Source organism: Tamandua tetradactyla, chromosome 12 (genome assembly GCF_023851605.1).
Source record: "Tamandua tetradactyla isolate mTamTet1 chromosome 12, mTamTet1.pri, whole genome shotgun sequence".
NCBI classification, from domain to species: domain Eukaryota; kingdom Metazoa; phylum Chordata; class Mammalia; order Pilosa; family Myrmecophagidae; genus Tamandua; species Tamandua tetradactyla.
In genome coordinates this window covers 45,618,363-45,635,218 of record NC_135338.1, presented here as the reverse complement: position 1 = coordinate 45,635,218, position 16,856 = coordinate 45,618,363, and positions in this window count along the sequence as shown.

The following is a 16,856-nucleotide window of genomic DNA, read 5'->3' as shown; positions in this document are numbered from 1 at the left end:
ACTAATCAGTAGAATCTTAAACAATGGTATGCTGTTATTAGCCATGGTTTTAGTTATTCCCCAAAACAAAGTCTACAGATCGTAGAAACTGCCAAATTTACTTGTCAGTCACACTGCCTTGCTCTAATACTTCTCTAAAAGGATATGTGGTCAACTATAGATCAGAGCTTCATCTTTACCAAGGAAAGACCTTAAAAGAGAGGCAGGACAATATATAAATTATATTTTATCTGTTAATTAACATAACTCTGGTAAATGTGTAAAGGTGAAACAAAAAAAACGCTGCTATGGTTTATTAATATAAAACAACTGTCTAGTATTTTTATTTCTGAAAGTGGCTTCCTTTAAAAATGTTTATAAAGATTAGGGCTTAGATGGTAAACTTTAACTGTTATCTTTAAATTCCGAGATGCTTTGCCTTTTGTATAACCTTGTAGCTCCTGGAACATTAAGTATCTATGTGACAACTGAGACTCAGAGTTAGTTCTCCAGCTCTGAAAGAACAGCATTACTCCATATAGCAATTGTTAAAAAAAAAAAAAAAAAAAAAACTGAAAAAGATCAGATTCTGATTAGAGTTAACTGAAACTGATCTGGTTAAAACTTAGGTAAATCAATACACAAGGTAAAAAGTATATATATTGTCTGTGTTTTAACACATTAACATTTGTGGGAGACCAAAAAAAAATACTTATTTCATCAAAAATTTAAATTTCCTGTAGCATACCATCTAATTTAACCTGTCTGGTCAGTTTATTTAAACAACCCAATTCAGCTTTATTTAATATGGAACTCAGAATAAAAAATAAAATATCAATATTCTGTAAAGTTAATGTTATCTATAATATATTTTTTTAAACATGGGCAAGCCCCGGGAATTGAACCCGGATATCTGGCATGGAAAGCAAGAGCTCTGCCAGTGAGCCACCATGGCCCGCCCTCTATATAAACTTTACTTATTAAGTTTGTTTTTCAGACTCTGGATTGTTCCAATGCCAGATAAGCTCTGAAACTTAACAAATACCGCATTCTCTAAGAACAGAACTAATTTTATCTGTCTGCGCCTTCATGACAATGCCTCTTTTCAACCTTGGAGAAGTTAGAAGAGTCATTGCCCAGTTATCTCTCAAGATTAAGAGAAAATTATCAAATGAGAGGGAGCTATAACCAATAAATTGGAATTTAAGGGATAATTTTGATTATTGAATTATTGTATAAATGTTCCTTTTTTTTTTTTTTTGCATTCTGGTGTATTAGTGTAGATAGAGGGAAATACCTGAAATCTCTGAATTGTAATTCAGCTGCCTTGATCCCTGAAAATGATTCTGTAGCCTTTATCTTGTGCCCTTGTGATTGTGAAAACCCTGTAACTAAGCCTCACTTGTACTCATTTATCCAGTTTTTCAACTTTAGAGTCTTGTAATCGCTAAAGATGGCTCTTCTATTAATGAAGGGTCTTGGGTCAGCCTAAAACTCACCCACCCCAAGTCCAAAATTATCTTGCTAACTGACACTGGATCTATCCAAAGTGAGTCTGCCTGTCTCATGCAGCAGCTTAGACCTGAATCAATAAGTTACCTATACCTCATTATAATAGTAAAAATCATGCCCATCATCATATTTTCTTACATATGTTCTCTGGCTAAGCATGTAATTAATCTGTGCATGCTCATAATTAGATCACCCCTAATTACATCATCTAGAGTCATTGTGCTCATTATCCTAAGCCCTGCCCATCTTTTGATGCTATAAAACTATCAGAATTACTACCCTTCGGGGAGACAAATTTTGAGGCTGATATAGGCCATCCGATCTGCTTGCTGCTTTGTGCCTAGCAATAAACTGTTTCTTTTAAACCTGTTGCCTGAGGAATTGGTCATTTGAGTGCTCAGACAAGAATCCACTCCCTTTGTCTTGTAACAGATCTGAATGTTTGATGCCTTCCACAATATTAAGTGACCATTGCCAAGTTAAAGCTAAAAATAAACAATAAAAAGAAAAAGAAGAGAAAGAAGAAATGCTAAATGAGAAATAATTTTTGAAATTCATAATTTTGAAACACTTTCTGCCTTTCTCCTTAGTTTATTTCAATTCAGGAATATGACTGTTCACTGAACAAGAGAAAGAAGAAATGCTAAATGAGAAATAATTTTTGAAATTCATAATTTTGAAACACTTTCTGCCCTTCTCCTTAGTTTATTTCAATTCAGGAATATGACTGTTCACTGAACAAGATTGGAAATATTATTCCAACTGATAGACAATGCTGCTTTCTGTTTTCATCATTCCTCATTTAAGCATCCCGCTCCCCCACCCCTACACTGTTCATTTTTTTCTTTATGTCTATCGTATATATAAAGCATTTCCAAATCGCCTTTGAAGGAAGCAGTTTGACATGCTAAATTAAACAGAGTTCCAGAGACATTTGTTTTAGGCGGCAAAACAAACTCAACTAGACAAAAAAAATGCCGAGCCCATCAGATCTGAAACTATATTTCTCCTTGTCTGCATGTTAAGTGGTAATAATGTAAATGAATGTGAATCGCTTGGCGAGCTGTGAGAAAATAAGCTGCAAATTGCTAAAGCTGGCGAGTGAATGTTGAAATTGGTGGAATGCAATGATAACATAATGGGTGGGGACTTGAGTCTTCATTAGAGATTCTCATTTCTCACTCATTTCATTCCCAGTTATAAAGTCCACTGAAATGGATCTGGGTAATTGCAAAGTTGATTGCTACATCAGTTTGGGGGAAATGAATACTGCTAGTGCTTTTTCCCTTTCTCTCTTTTCTCTCCCTCTCCCCCTCTTTTGTTGCACCCATGGGATTTTCAGAGAGCTTTTCCAAACTATCAGAAAGATCAAACTCTTTAGTAGTTTTGACATTTCTATGGCCTGCGGGCAACAGTGCAATTTTCTCTTTAAAAAAAATGAGTCATGATACCATCACCAGATAACAAACTAGAGAGGAGACCTTGGTACTCTGGATATAACAGCTTTTCCTACTGCCAAGAGGAAAAAGAAAAAGGAAAGAATGGAAGAACACCCCTACTTGTCTAAGTCAAGGCTCTATAAGGAAAAGTGGGAGGGCAGGTCATTTAATGGATATTTCTGTAACAGGAAATAGGCAACAAAAGCTCTTTCTAAATTAAATTTATTACTATTTGATAACCACTGTGAGTTAATTTTGTGGGATTGGCCCAGTAGTCAGTTGTTAAAAATTAAACCAAGAGAAATATCTACATTAGATAATGACATCTGTTTCCCATCAAGCTTAGAAAGCATGTTAAGAATGGGCTGGGCCATGGAAACCAACGTGCCTCTGACTTTTTTCATGAGACTGGTTAGATTTCAAAATGGCTGATACAGTCTTTTCAGGGTCTGTCAGAGGCAAAAATGCAGGATGAGCAAAGGTGAAGAGGATGGGTGTACATTATGCTTTGGGATGATATTTTTAGATTTCTAAGTAAATTTGGAGAGAGGTCACAGAATAAGTTTAACAGATTTTCTGCCTGGGGCATTGTACCCCTAAGCCCTGATTCTACTTTCTGCTTATGGGACTTGATCTTATACCTCTATTCAAGAAAGGCAAAGCAATCAAATTATTCCACTGGCATCTTTACCTGCAGATGTTACAGGAATGAAAAACACAAATCTTTACTGCCAATACTTAGATGTGTTAGACAAGGGAATTTGACCCATTTTTAATACAGTAATCAGGTTTAGGACACAAAAATGCTCAGTAGGCGATATTTAACTTCACAATTAGTGTGAGTCTTTTTTATCTATTTGACTTGCCCTGGAATTGAGTGGTTACAATCACTTATTCTTTTCATAGTCATTTGATTATGAAAAAATAAGTCATGAGGAATACCTCACTTACACAAAATCAGGAAAATTTGATCTTCAAATTCCGAGCACCAACCAGTTGATGACTGTTTAAAAAAGTTGGAATTTAACTACTAAGGTGTTTTCATGTCCTAGGCTGTTCAAACAAATATGATGAAATGGGTTGGGTTAAAAAATGGGAATTTATTTGCTCACAATTTGAGGCTGGGAAGAAGTCCTCCTAAAGATGTCATCAAGGTAAAGCTTTCTTTCCAAAGACTGTGATACTCTGAGGCTTGCTGCTGGTGATCTTTGATCCTTAGCTTGTCATATTGCAAGGCATAAGGTGGTCTCACTTGGCCTCCCTCCCTCTTCTAGTTCCCATTGAATTGCAGCATCTTCCTTCTATAGCTTTCTCTCTCTGTGCCAGTTTCATTCCACTTGTAATGTACTCTAGCATAAGGAGGTCTGATTGAGCTGGGCCACACTTTCTCTGAATAACCTCACCAAAAGGTCCTACTTACAATGGTTTCACACCCATAAGAATGGATTACATTTAAGAGCATGTTTTTTTCTGAAGTACATACAGCTACAGACCACAATCTAAGTAATGCATTGATAGAGCTAAACATACAAACTTGAGCTCGTCATAGCACTGGTGTAGGATACACAGGGAATATGTTTCATTAATTTTCAAAGTATAACATTGAACGTTACACTTCAATTTGTATAAACATTTGCAAAGTGATTCTTTTTTGCTTTGAACCACTATTATATCATCTGCAGAGATTTTCTTAAATGAAATGTTTGTATATATAATCATTGAAAAATCATTATTGTTTAATACCTGCCATATGCTAGGAATTTTACTGGAACCTTCACAAACTTTTCTAAACCCATTAACTTGCAAATGATAATGAAATGAGATTCAGATTCATTAAGCAACTTGCCCATACTCATTCAGTCAATGGCTAAAATAACATTTATGCTTGGATCTATCTGATTCCAATACTATATCTCCCTTGCAGTGGCAGGCAAGTGGTAAAAAGAAGGAGAAGAAGATGTAACCTCTGAATTGCGGTGAAAGAGAGATGTAGTAGACCTCATTCTGTGTCAGCCAAGCTATTTATCACCCGGCTTATCTCCTTATTTTTTCTTTCTGGTACCCACACAGGAAGCTGGGGCTAAGTCCACCAGTCCCCATTGCCCCTGAAGTTCATGGATAGACAGAAGCACTGAAAGGAGAAAAGTGATAGCTCTAATATTTCCCCAAAACTGATATAGCAATCTACTGGGAAGTTTCACTGGACTTTATAACTAGAAGTGAAATGAGTGAGAAATGAGAACCTCTTAATGGAGGCTCATGTCTCCACCCACGGCATTCTCATGACACTCCAACTTTTCAAAGTTCATTTACAAAGTTTTAACTGAACCCTGGGGCCATATCATGCTGTGACTCAACTGAAATTGGAAAGGATTGGAAATCCCACAAATACAAAAATTTCTAAATTATTTTTATCACATCTGGGACACAAATGCTCTGACCCTGGCTTTATGACAGGGGCAAAAATAAGCAAACTGCAGAAAGAAACCAGTCAAGTCATTTCACAATAACAAAGTCCATTTCGTATAGTTGTAGACCATTCGACTAATTTGTAAAATACAGTTGAAAAGGATTGTTATTATTTTTTCCAAAATTAACATTGTTGTATAATTCTATTTCCAATAAGAAAGTCCATGAACCTCCAACCCATCGTTTCTCAAATTCTTCCCCCGTAATCACTTGCAATCTGACTTTTGTTCCAAGCTTTAACTGTTGAGATATTCAAAATTCTTCAAATGGTAAAATTCAAAGGATTTTCCTTTGTCCTGTTTTTCATGAGCACCAGACAATATATGGCACATTGCGTCACAATATGACCTAAGCCATACGTAGAAATGCGTTTTTATGCATGACTACGATTTTTCAGAGAAAGATCTCATAGCTTTCAACAGACTATCAAAGGGCCCAGGGCACAGACAAACAAACAAAAATCCATTATCTTAAACAATAATAGTAAGAAAACTAAAAATAAAGTCGATTCTGAATATTAGAGGGAAATTTTTTAAAAATGCAGACTAAAATGACTTTTATCACTGGAGTTGACGTTTAGAAAATCATTGAACACCACTGTCAAAGTTCTTTAAATTATTTGGAATAGAAGCAATCAGACGATTAGAAAAATTAGTCAAAAAGTGAAAGAATATTGAAGAAGTGGGAACATCAGATATCATCAACACATCTCAGAAGGAGGTTTCTTTCCTCTTAATCACCCTAATTTTTTAATGATGTTTGTAGTAACAATTTGGTTCTTAAATCTGGAGTGATGTCTGGCAGGACATGTAATGTCATCCATTCCAATCCCTCATTTTTCAGATAAATTTGACTGATTTATCCAGGTTGATACAGAGTGTTGTGGCAGATCTGAGCCTAGAACTTGGGTTTCCAGATCTTTACACCTAAACTCTTTCCTTATATTATAATGCTTAATGCTTAACACACTTAGTTGTTTTTCTCTCGTATCCTAGGCAGTCAGAAGTGTAATCTTTTATCTCTTAACCTAAAATAGTTAAGCAGAGGATGGGCTTTGAATCACAGGATCTAAGTCTGAATGTGATCCCGAACAGTTTCAGTTGTAAAGTAGAGATAACATCACATTTATCTCCCTGTATCTTTGATGTGAGGATGCCTGTAAAGCACTTTAGACACTACCCACATCATAGAAATAGGTCAATAAGTGTCGGCATAATTATTACCAGCCTTTGTCTTGCTCTACTCAGAACAGTACAGCATAATGTTCAAGAATGAGCGCTTTGGGTTTGCAGAGACCTGAGTTCACACAAAGCAGCACCACTCTACATTCGAGCTCTGGAAATAGAGGCAAACTACATTCTCATTATCGGCTTAAGACATATTTGTTAGAACAGATAAGAAAATGAATTGAGGTTTGCCTTCTTCCCAATGCCTCACTATTACAAAATCCTAACCTACTGAGAATTTTGACTGGCACTGACTGTGTCATTCTGCATTTAAAATCTATTTTCCCCTTGATCTCAGTGGTCCTGACAAACAGCTGATTTGCATCTCAAACCTCCCCTCACTTTCAGATCTCTGCGAGTAACAGCTGTGTTGGCAAAGACACAACTTCCCAGGTGAAAATAGAAAACCGTCCTGTCCTTTGTGAATAAGCTTTTAATAAACAATAGCAACAAATGCTAAATAGCTCACAACGAAGCATCAAAGGAAGCTAAATCTAGGGAGGTGCAAGGAGCTGAGTCAAGGGGAGCTGAGAATGCTATTGGGGTCTTGGAAGGATTATGAATAGCACAACCACATTCTTTATTACTCATTTTTTTTTCGCTATCAAAATGATGCGGAAATCTCTGTAGTTGTGACCAGGAGGTCATATGATACTGTCATAAATTCTTGTGATAATTCAGGTAGAGAAGATCTTATCAAAGACCCATAGTAGTACAGCATAGACCTCTCTGAAATGAATATTTTATAAATATGTGAGAAATCAAATGAAAAAGAAATCAGGAGTTCCCCTCAGCTGATTCAATAGCAATAAGAACTCATCCTTACAAGGTCCCAGTCTATACATCTGGCAGCAACTAGCCAGTTTGATTCTGATTAATAGTTCTATGAAATATTATTATTAGTCCATTTTACAGATGAGGAATTTGGTCAAGGAGAAGTTAAGTAATTTGCCAATGCCAGAAAACAGTACAGTGAGGTTTTGTTCCCTGGTATAAATTATCATCTCCCGAAACTTGTCCTTATTTTGTCTTGCTATGCTCTGTGCCACACTACACTAGAAAGCCAGGAGACCCTTTACAACTATCTCTCATCACTCACTGACTTCTGATGGGTCCTCTGAAAAGAATTCTGAATTTCACTGTCAACACCAAAGTCCATCAGAAATATGTATCTTGATGTTACATTGAATTGTGGGGAGTGTGAAAGAGACAATTCATCTAGTGAAAATGAATCCTAGAGTTTGCCTCCCTAGCCCCTTAACTTTCAGACAATATGTTCATATTTCCCAGGATCTCAGAATTACTCCAAAACACGTAAAAGGGATCAGAGCTAAATCAGGTGGAATGAGGTTGTTTTGACTTTTTGACGTTAAAACTCAAGGCTTCCAGATTCATTTTCTGGACTTGAAAACTTAAAACTGCCTCTCAATCAGGATCACATCTAATAAAACTAAGTCAGCATCATTCCTGGAAGGGTTCATTACGTCTTGTCTCCTAACTTGCCAGGAGAAGAGCTTACTTCCCCAATGCCAGCTGTTTTAGGAGCTTGGAGTCTGCTTCACCTCTAGGGACATTAGCTTTAACTTTTCCATCTCTTTTATTTAATCATATGACTATGTAACTAAATTCCAATAGTCAAATTTCAGGGGTAGAGATACAAGGGCTGGGACAGTTCCATTAGACCTAAGCAGATGGCAGATACTACACCTGGATCAACATGCTCAGATTGCATGTCACTAGGGTTTGTGTTGAGTTCCCAATAAACACATGCAACAAAAAGTTACAGTCTGCTTGAAGAATGAAAGTGTTTTCACCTGCTTCCGTGAGATAAGGTGGTATGTATTTTTAATGTACACTTTTATCTTTCCTTGGCTGTAAAGATGATTTCCATGTGATAGCCAAACCAGAAGGTAAGCAAAGTCAATACGTCTGATTTGTAGACAGCATATGGACCCCTGAGTTCATTAATGCATTCTTTCTTCTTCTGCTGCCTAAAGCTTTTCAAATGTTGAGAAACAGCTTTCAGGATTGAGTTTAAAGAGGCTTCTTCAATTTGTATGTAACTGCTGTTAATAACCAGGTGTTATTTCAACATCTGGTTGAAGTTTGTTTTATGATTTTACCAAATAGACATCAGTTACAACTCTCTATCTACTTAAATTAACAATGTGTTGGCAAGGAAATAGTAAATATTTTGAGGTTTTTGTATATTATAAATAAATCTGTATGTTAGTATAAACTTTGTTTAAAAGAATGTGATATGAAAGAGGAGCTTAAAATATTCATATCTTTGTCCAAATTTTCTAATCATTCAAAGCCTACAGGCAAAAAAGATATATAATATTGTCTTATACTGGAAATAAAAGTACTGAAAAAAAAAGAAAATAATATAAATATCCATCGATGGACTACTAATTAAATAAATATTGGTATATCATTAAGATGGAATTCTATGTTTGAGAATAATGTTTTATAACTATAAATAGCTCAAGTAAGAGTCAAATCTGTTTAAATGGATTATCCCAATCTAACTTTTTAAAATAATATACATACAGATATAAAAATGGTGATGCTAGCTGCGGCTGGTAGGAATATGCTAATTTTTATTTTGTATTTTATGTATTTTTATTCAGATTTTTATCAATAACTATGCATTACAATTATATGATAAAGTTATTCATAAATTAACATTATAACATTTTCCTAGTTGTCTCAAATCCAAGTTTATATTGATAGAAAGATCACAAAATATTTCAGTCTCTTCATTTCGTTCATTCCACCCGGAACACAATAGGACAATGTTTGATACAGATATAAATTTGAAGGTTTTTTTTTTTTTACCAGTTTTTATTTCAGTGTCCCTCACATTAAATTAAATCATTCTGATTTTGATCAAGTGACTTTGAAAAACAGGATAATAAATGCCACTTACTCAGTTAATACAAAATAACCTTGACTTGAGTGAGATAAGGGAAATTATTTGAGAACATGTTTGTTCTAGCACTAATGTTCTATTAGTATGAAGAAAGAAAATAAAGGGTTTGGTTTCTTTATACTTCTACTTAAAGTCAGCATTAAGTCTATGTTTCCCTGGTACCTTTCTTAGAAAGCCAGCTACTCAACTCAATCTTCTCTCTCTAATAGCAACACACAGAGAAGGGTTTATTCACAGAGACTTATCCTCAAATTTTCCCTGCAATGCAGGCCAGCAATGGAGCAGAGAAGAGCACAGAGGTTAAGTGATCAATCAAAGTAACTCTGTGACTGAGCTCTTAATAAAGTCCACGTCTCCGTGGCTCGGAGCAGGCTCTCTTCAAGGTGGTTGCGGTGAGGGAGCACAGTACACTTGGATCTGAGTCTCTTTCATGTGCTTTTAGGAAAAGGCAGCAAGTCTGAGTAAAATGGTAGAGAATACTAATAGGTCCCCTAACAGAAGCAGATTTAGCTTTGCTAGTGCTTTTCCTTAAATCTCCAAAGGATACAGTTAAATTGAAGTTCTGGAGATTCCTTGTCAGGACATTTGGTTTAAATAATTTAACAGAACATCCTTAGTAACAAGACGTAGGATTTCTGGATACTCTTCACCCAGGGGTGACTAGAAAATAGCACGCCACTGATGGCACCAGATTTGTCACCTAGGATGACCAAATATCGGTAACTTTTCAAGTCAGTTCTGTTCTGTAGCAAAAGTATTCAATTTGTAGGCTTGTGACTTTTGCTCAAAACGTTCCATTTGTATTATGTGACTCTGGAAATACCTTCGGCTTATCTATATAAGTTCTCAAAGAGATCACACATTGAAAAATTTTTAAAGGGAAATGTGTTCTGTGTTCAGATGCCTCACTAAAAATGTCTGGGGCTCATTTGCTGCCTTACTTCTTGCAGGTAATGGGCATTACCCAAACTACTACATACCAGCTGACTTCTCCCTAATCATTCTCATGTGGTTAAAGGCAACTTCCATTCACAACCTGGAATATGACATTCCCCAAGCACACCAAATCAAAGAGATAAAAGTTCCACAGCTTCAGACTAAAATGGTCTTTAGAGCACCATCATCTTGATTAATGGCCAAAAAGTAGTCAACTCTCTTTTCTTTCCTCTATCAAAAATAGTTGGGAAGAATTGCAAAGCAGACACAGTTGAAAATAATATAAAAGCATATTCACTGATGATTTCTAGATCCTTGTAAACCATTAAAAGTGTTTTTGTGTTTATTAGTTTAGTTATATATGCATCCACAGCAACTCAATTTAATATAACTTTAATAACATAAGCAACAAGCCAAGTATTTAAATCCGGCAATTGGCTTACTGATAGACTAAGGAGATATTTAAGTTGTAGCTCAATAAAAGTCATGATCTTCTCTTCATTTATAAAAAAAATTTAGAATGCTATTAGGAAATTTTTACCCTAAAAATAAAGTTTTTTGTTTGTTTGTCTATTTAATTGAATGAGCAACATTACAAAATAAAATGCTCAAAAAGCCTTTTTGCAGCAGCAGCAAATAGTAAAATCCTTTTCAATGTGGAAAATTCAAACTGCCTCTAAAAGGAAAAACTTGGTATCTAAGACACTGCACAATGGACAGGAAGCATTTCAGGAGATAGAAGTTTTTTCCCAAGCAATTTGAAACAAAATTTTGAAATTATTGCAGAGAATGTGCAAACTAACGTTTTATATCAGCATATATAATGAACTTGAAGCAATAAGAACAAAATGCACAAAATTCATTAATAGATAATAAATAAATGAAAAGAAGAGCAAGCACAACTGGAATTAAGGAAATACAAATTGAAATCAAATGAGACACTATTTCTAGACCTAAGTTAAACATTTGAATGTTTGGCAATGAGAAATGACAAGGATGTAATAATGGAAATTTTCATATTTTACTGAAGGTAATGAACATTGGTACAAACACTTTGGAGAGCAGTTAAGCAATATCTAGTAAAGCTGAAACTGAAAGTTAAATTTTCAATCTAGTGATTTAAATTCTAGATATATATGCTAAAGGAATTCTCATATATAACACAGGGAGACATTACAAAAATGTTCATTAAGGATAGTTTATGATACTGTAAAATGTAAACAAACTGAAATGTTCATCTAATGAAAAGTAAAATTAAAATTCTTATATATTCATATAATGATATATTTATACAATAAAGCAATCTTGATGCATTGAAAATAAATGAATTAAAACAACATGGGTACATTTCAAAAACATAATAGTGAGCATGAAACGCAAATTGCAGAATGATTTCTAGAGTTTCAAACTGTTTATGTATAAACCTAAGAACATACAAAACAACCCTAAATATTGATTATAGACACATGCATGTAGAAATAATTTAAATGGATTCATGGGAATAACAAACACCAAATTCTTTATAGAATTTGAGGGAAAAAAGAGGATTGTGGGGGTGAGGGGACACAGAACTTCAAATATATTTGTAACATTTTTTAAATGAATAAAAGACCTGAAGCAAATTTAGAATAATATTAAAAGCAGACAAAGTTGGTTGATCGGTAAATGAGTATTCCTCATATACTTCTCTGTATGCTTAAAATATCTCCTAATAAAAATGAAATGAAGAAAAGATGAAATAATAAAGCAATAATCCATATAATCACCTAAAATAGAAGTGCTGCATCCTTCTTCAGAGCAAGAGAAAATAATCTATATGCACATAAGGTGTATATTTAAAAAAGAAAAGTGATATGTTGCCTTTGCCCAAATATGTGTCTTTTTTGAAATTAGTGACACAACTCAAGCAAAAATAAAGAACTCAAAGCTGACATGAAAAATTTAATGATACAAGGTTGATTAAATTTTATAATGAGGGAAGATGTGAGCAATATTGTAAATTTCCATATGAAAGAATTCTTCTTAAAACCATTTGTCTAAAACTACTATGATTGAAAAAAAAACTTTTGGTTTTGACTCTGGCTTTTTGTTTGTTGAGATCAATCTGACATCAGCCTTGTACATTATTCAGAAATTTAATACAATATATTTTGAACCATTGTTAACAAATGTGATTAAGGAGTTCATTGGACAAAATATCTTTGTACAATTTCAAATTAAATTCTGCTTCTAGACACACATGTATCTCTTGGTTCCTTATTATTCTCTTGTTTTTCAAATTATTAAAGCACATAAACTAATAGACCAATGGATGCTAATAGAAGTGATAACATTCACAACAAATTTTTTTATCTGCTTCAGGCTAGTTCTTTCAATGAGCTATTAAATCATCAAAATTTGGGTCAAGCAATTTCTGTTCAAGTAGATTATTACTCAAAACAAATACACTGGAACTTTCAAGAAGAAATGAAAAGAAAATTAATAATTTGTGAATTTACAGCTTTTTATATCATTTCCAAAATATATATATATTTTTATGTTTATCATTCCACTGCCAGATTTCAGGGAAATCTTTAGCCATATTGAGGTAATGGTCACTTTGACAAGGAATGTATCAAAATTCCCTCTAGATACATTGAAATACTGTGGATGAATGAGCGGGAGGGGTAAGGAGTCTGGGATGTATAAATTCTTTTTTTTCTTTTTATTTCTTTTTCTAGAGTGATACAAATGTTCTAAAAGTGATCATGAAGAGTACACAAATATGTGACGATATGGTGAGCCACTGATGTATCATATAGTTGGATTGTACATGTGTGGATATTTCTTAATAAAAAATATTCTTTAAAATTCCCTCCAGAAAATTTTTAATTCTGAGCACTGCCAGTGGGCAAAATATTGTACCTGGCTACTATGAGGTCAAGGGACATGGTAAATTATATAAAAAAAGACAAGCTCTGAGTCTGCTCACACATGGTGTGAAATCTGTTCATTCAAAAATTTTTATTTAGGTCCTATCATATGCCAAATATTGTACCAAATTCTGTACAAAAGAAAAGTGGCCCTTACTTTCATGAATCTGACAATTTAATGGGCAACAGTTATTGCATAGATAAGTGAACAAATGGTCCTTTATCATTCTAAATGCAGATAAGAAGACAGACATAATTCCTTACCCTATCTAGTTAGAGGGCCAGTTCCTGTTTTGGCTCAGGAAACAAAATCCACCCTAGATATTTAAGTTAAAGGGAAAATTAGGTTCTTTACACAATCATAGGAAGAAATGAAGGAGCAGGAGAAAGGAGGCTGTCAATAGGGATATTAAATTCAATAACACAGCTGTTATGGGTTGGATGGTTGAAATCTTGATCCCCAGTATCTCAATGTGTGGCTTTATTTGGAAATAGGGTGATTATAGATGCAATTAGACAAGTTGAAATGAGGTCATAGTAGAGTAGGTCGTGCTCTTATAAGAAGGCGAGAGGAGACACAGACAGATGGAGGGAAGGCAGTCATGTGACAGAAGCTGAGTTATGCTGCCCTCAACCAGGACATCAAGTATTGCCAGTCATCTCCAGAAGCCCAGGAGAGACACCTGGATCATATCTTCCCTGTAGACTCCAGAGGGAATATGATCATTTGGGCATGTTAATTTCAGATTTATATGCTCCAGAATTGTGAAGCAATATAATTCTGTTGTTTTAAACCATCCAGTTGGTGGTACTTTGTTATGGCAGCTCTTGATTGCTCCCTGGGAATTAGGAAACACAGTGCACTGCACTGCCACTATCCTCACCAAAACCTCTTCTTGACACTCATGTCTCAGAAAATTTGCTGTGAACCCAAACAGCAACAGTCAGATGTCTGGGAAATGCACAGATAGGCTTACCTTTTCTTTAATACAGGATTAGCACCCAGAAGGGTGGAAGAATGGATGCTTTTTGTGAATTGACTACATCCAGCATAGTATGCTCTTTGGCTACTCAAGATCCATAACTTAAAGAAAAATAATATAGAGGCATCTACCCTATCACAACTCTTCCTTATGCAGATAGAAATAGGCTCACACTTTCCCCAAATTTTGTTGTCACTGTATTCATACCCATATAATCATGATCTCTCAATTCTATGCATAATCCCAAATTGATAGTCTGTAATTTGAGGACTAAATTATATATTCATCATATTTATATAAATTTAATAGGGAAAAAAGGAAAGAAGTTAAATTAAGTATAAATATAACAAAGCAAGGAAGAAAATAGGAGTGATTATTAATTCCTTAGTCTGTAACTGGCCATGAGCTCACAATTTTTGTTTATGACATTCTTTAGCCTCTTCCAATTTTATGTTACTTTGACCTCAAACGGTACCATGACTAAGTGACATTCTTTGGTAGAGTGGCATAAATCCTCATCCAATAATTGTCAAGCCATAGATGTATCTTGGTGTACTTGCTTCTGCTTTCATTACCCAGATAACGTGTTTTGGCCTTAGATAGTCTCCATCTCTTAAAGCCCCTTGTTCAAAACCTTGGCCTTGGTCATCATAACCATGCTATCAGAGAAGTCCGATGCAGTAGAGAGGCAGGACCTATAAATATATGTAAGTCAAGATTCAAGTAGTAAGTGCTATATTCTAAGATTCTTAATCTACCCCCACCTTGTTCCCCTTCCTTTACATGGTTTGTTTCAACTTGATGAAATAAGACTATCCAACTTCAGCATCTTAATTTGGCCAGTGGGCCTCTCTGTTCAATGACCTCTGAAATAGTTAATATAATCCTCCACATTCCATTTAACTATGGATAAATAGTGCCATGTAATTAGCCACTAATTCATATCCTAAATCACATTCTGAAAGCTAGCATCCCAATCTCCAAGAGTCTTTTCTCCTAGTATACTCTATTATACTCCACAAAAGGCCAGTTGTTTCAGGCAGCTTGGAACACATAACATGAATGAATCACATAAGCTTGAGTCTGTTTACTCAATCCTTATGTTATAAAAGAATTCACTGATCAGAAGCAATGTTATATAGATCACCATGGTGATGTCCCAATAAGTAAACTCATAGATCAGAGATATGGTCACAATGAAGTTAAATCCATATACAAAATAATTGTTTATTCCCAAAATGATGAATAGTTGCCCTCCATAATGGAAGAAATCCAGTGTGATTATTTGCCATCAGATAGATGGATGGCTCACCAGTAATGGCACAATGTGAGGGACTCAGTATCTGTCTCTGAGGTTGGCAATTTGGGTACACAGCATTGGCTGTATCAAATAAGTGATGTTACTGAAAATATTTTTAGCCTACATTCTCATTTAAACGAGCACTTTATCCATGTACCCATTAAGCAGGGATGAAAGGATGGCTGGGGAAAGAGACTGATTACTATCCACATAAAAGGTCATCTTACTGATGTATCATTGAGAGCTTCCTATGCTAAGATGTTTTCTGAAGAGAAATCACATAGGGCAATATTATCTCTCTCTAAGTTCTGCCAACTCTAAAAGTTCATCTCACATACCTCTTCCCTATATCTCCAATATTAGGAATCTTTCAGACTAATTGCTATGACAATCTTTGCTTCCAAGAAGAGTTGATAATTAAATATACAACTCAAAGATCCGCCCACTTGGAAGACTAATCTTTCCCATTGTTTTCCAGGAAATAGGTATAGGTTGAAGTAAAGATGGCAATGAAGAAAGAGGAAGTTCATTTGGAGGGTGAGTGATCTGCTCAAGCAACATATTTAAGCATTCAGCCAACTATATATCTTTTCCACTTGACTAGGAATTCTTCTGCCTAAGAATAATTAGATGGCTGGTTAATCAAAACCACTCAGTTCATGAACATGGTTACCCTTAGTGCCCAAATGTTTAGCCTCTTCCAGCATCTACTAACAAGGCAAGACATGTTTATCAAAAGGAGTTCAGTAATTTAAAGGAGAAGGCATGACTCTGCTTCAAAACTCCAGAGGTCTATATGATGAATTGCATATAAAGTTTCCAGAGTTTCCAAATATCGTGACAATCTGTTTCAAGTGCTTTAGGAACCATTGAATTTTGTGACTCAATAGGCCCAAGTGGCAGAGCAGCTTGCCCACAACCTAGTCATGCTGGAGAACCTACTTGTTATGGAACAAACTCAAAAGTCACAGCCTTAGAGGTTACAAAAAGTATTGAAGCAGCACATCCAAACGTAAAATATATTGATTTCAACTGTCAAAGGTGCCCACCATGATCTAGGCCTATTTCTTTGCGTTTACTATCCAGAAATGATGAATTGCCACTGAACAATCAGAAATTTGAAAAAGATAGCAGTTTCCTGATTTTTGGTGCGGATTTTCTCCTC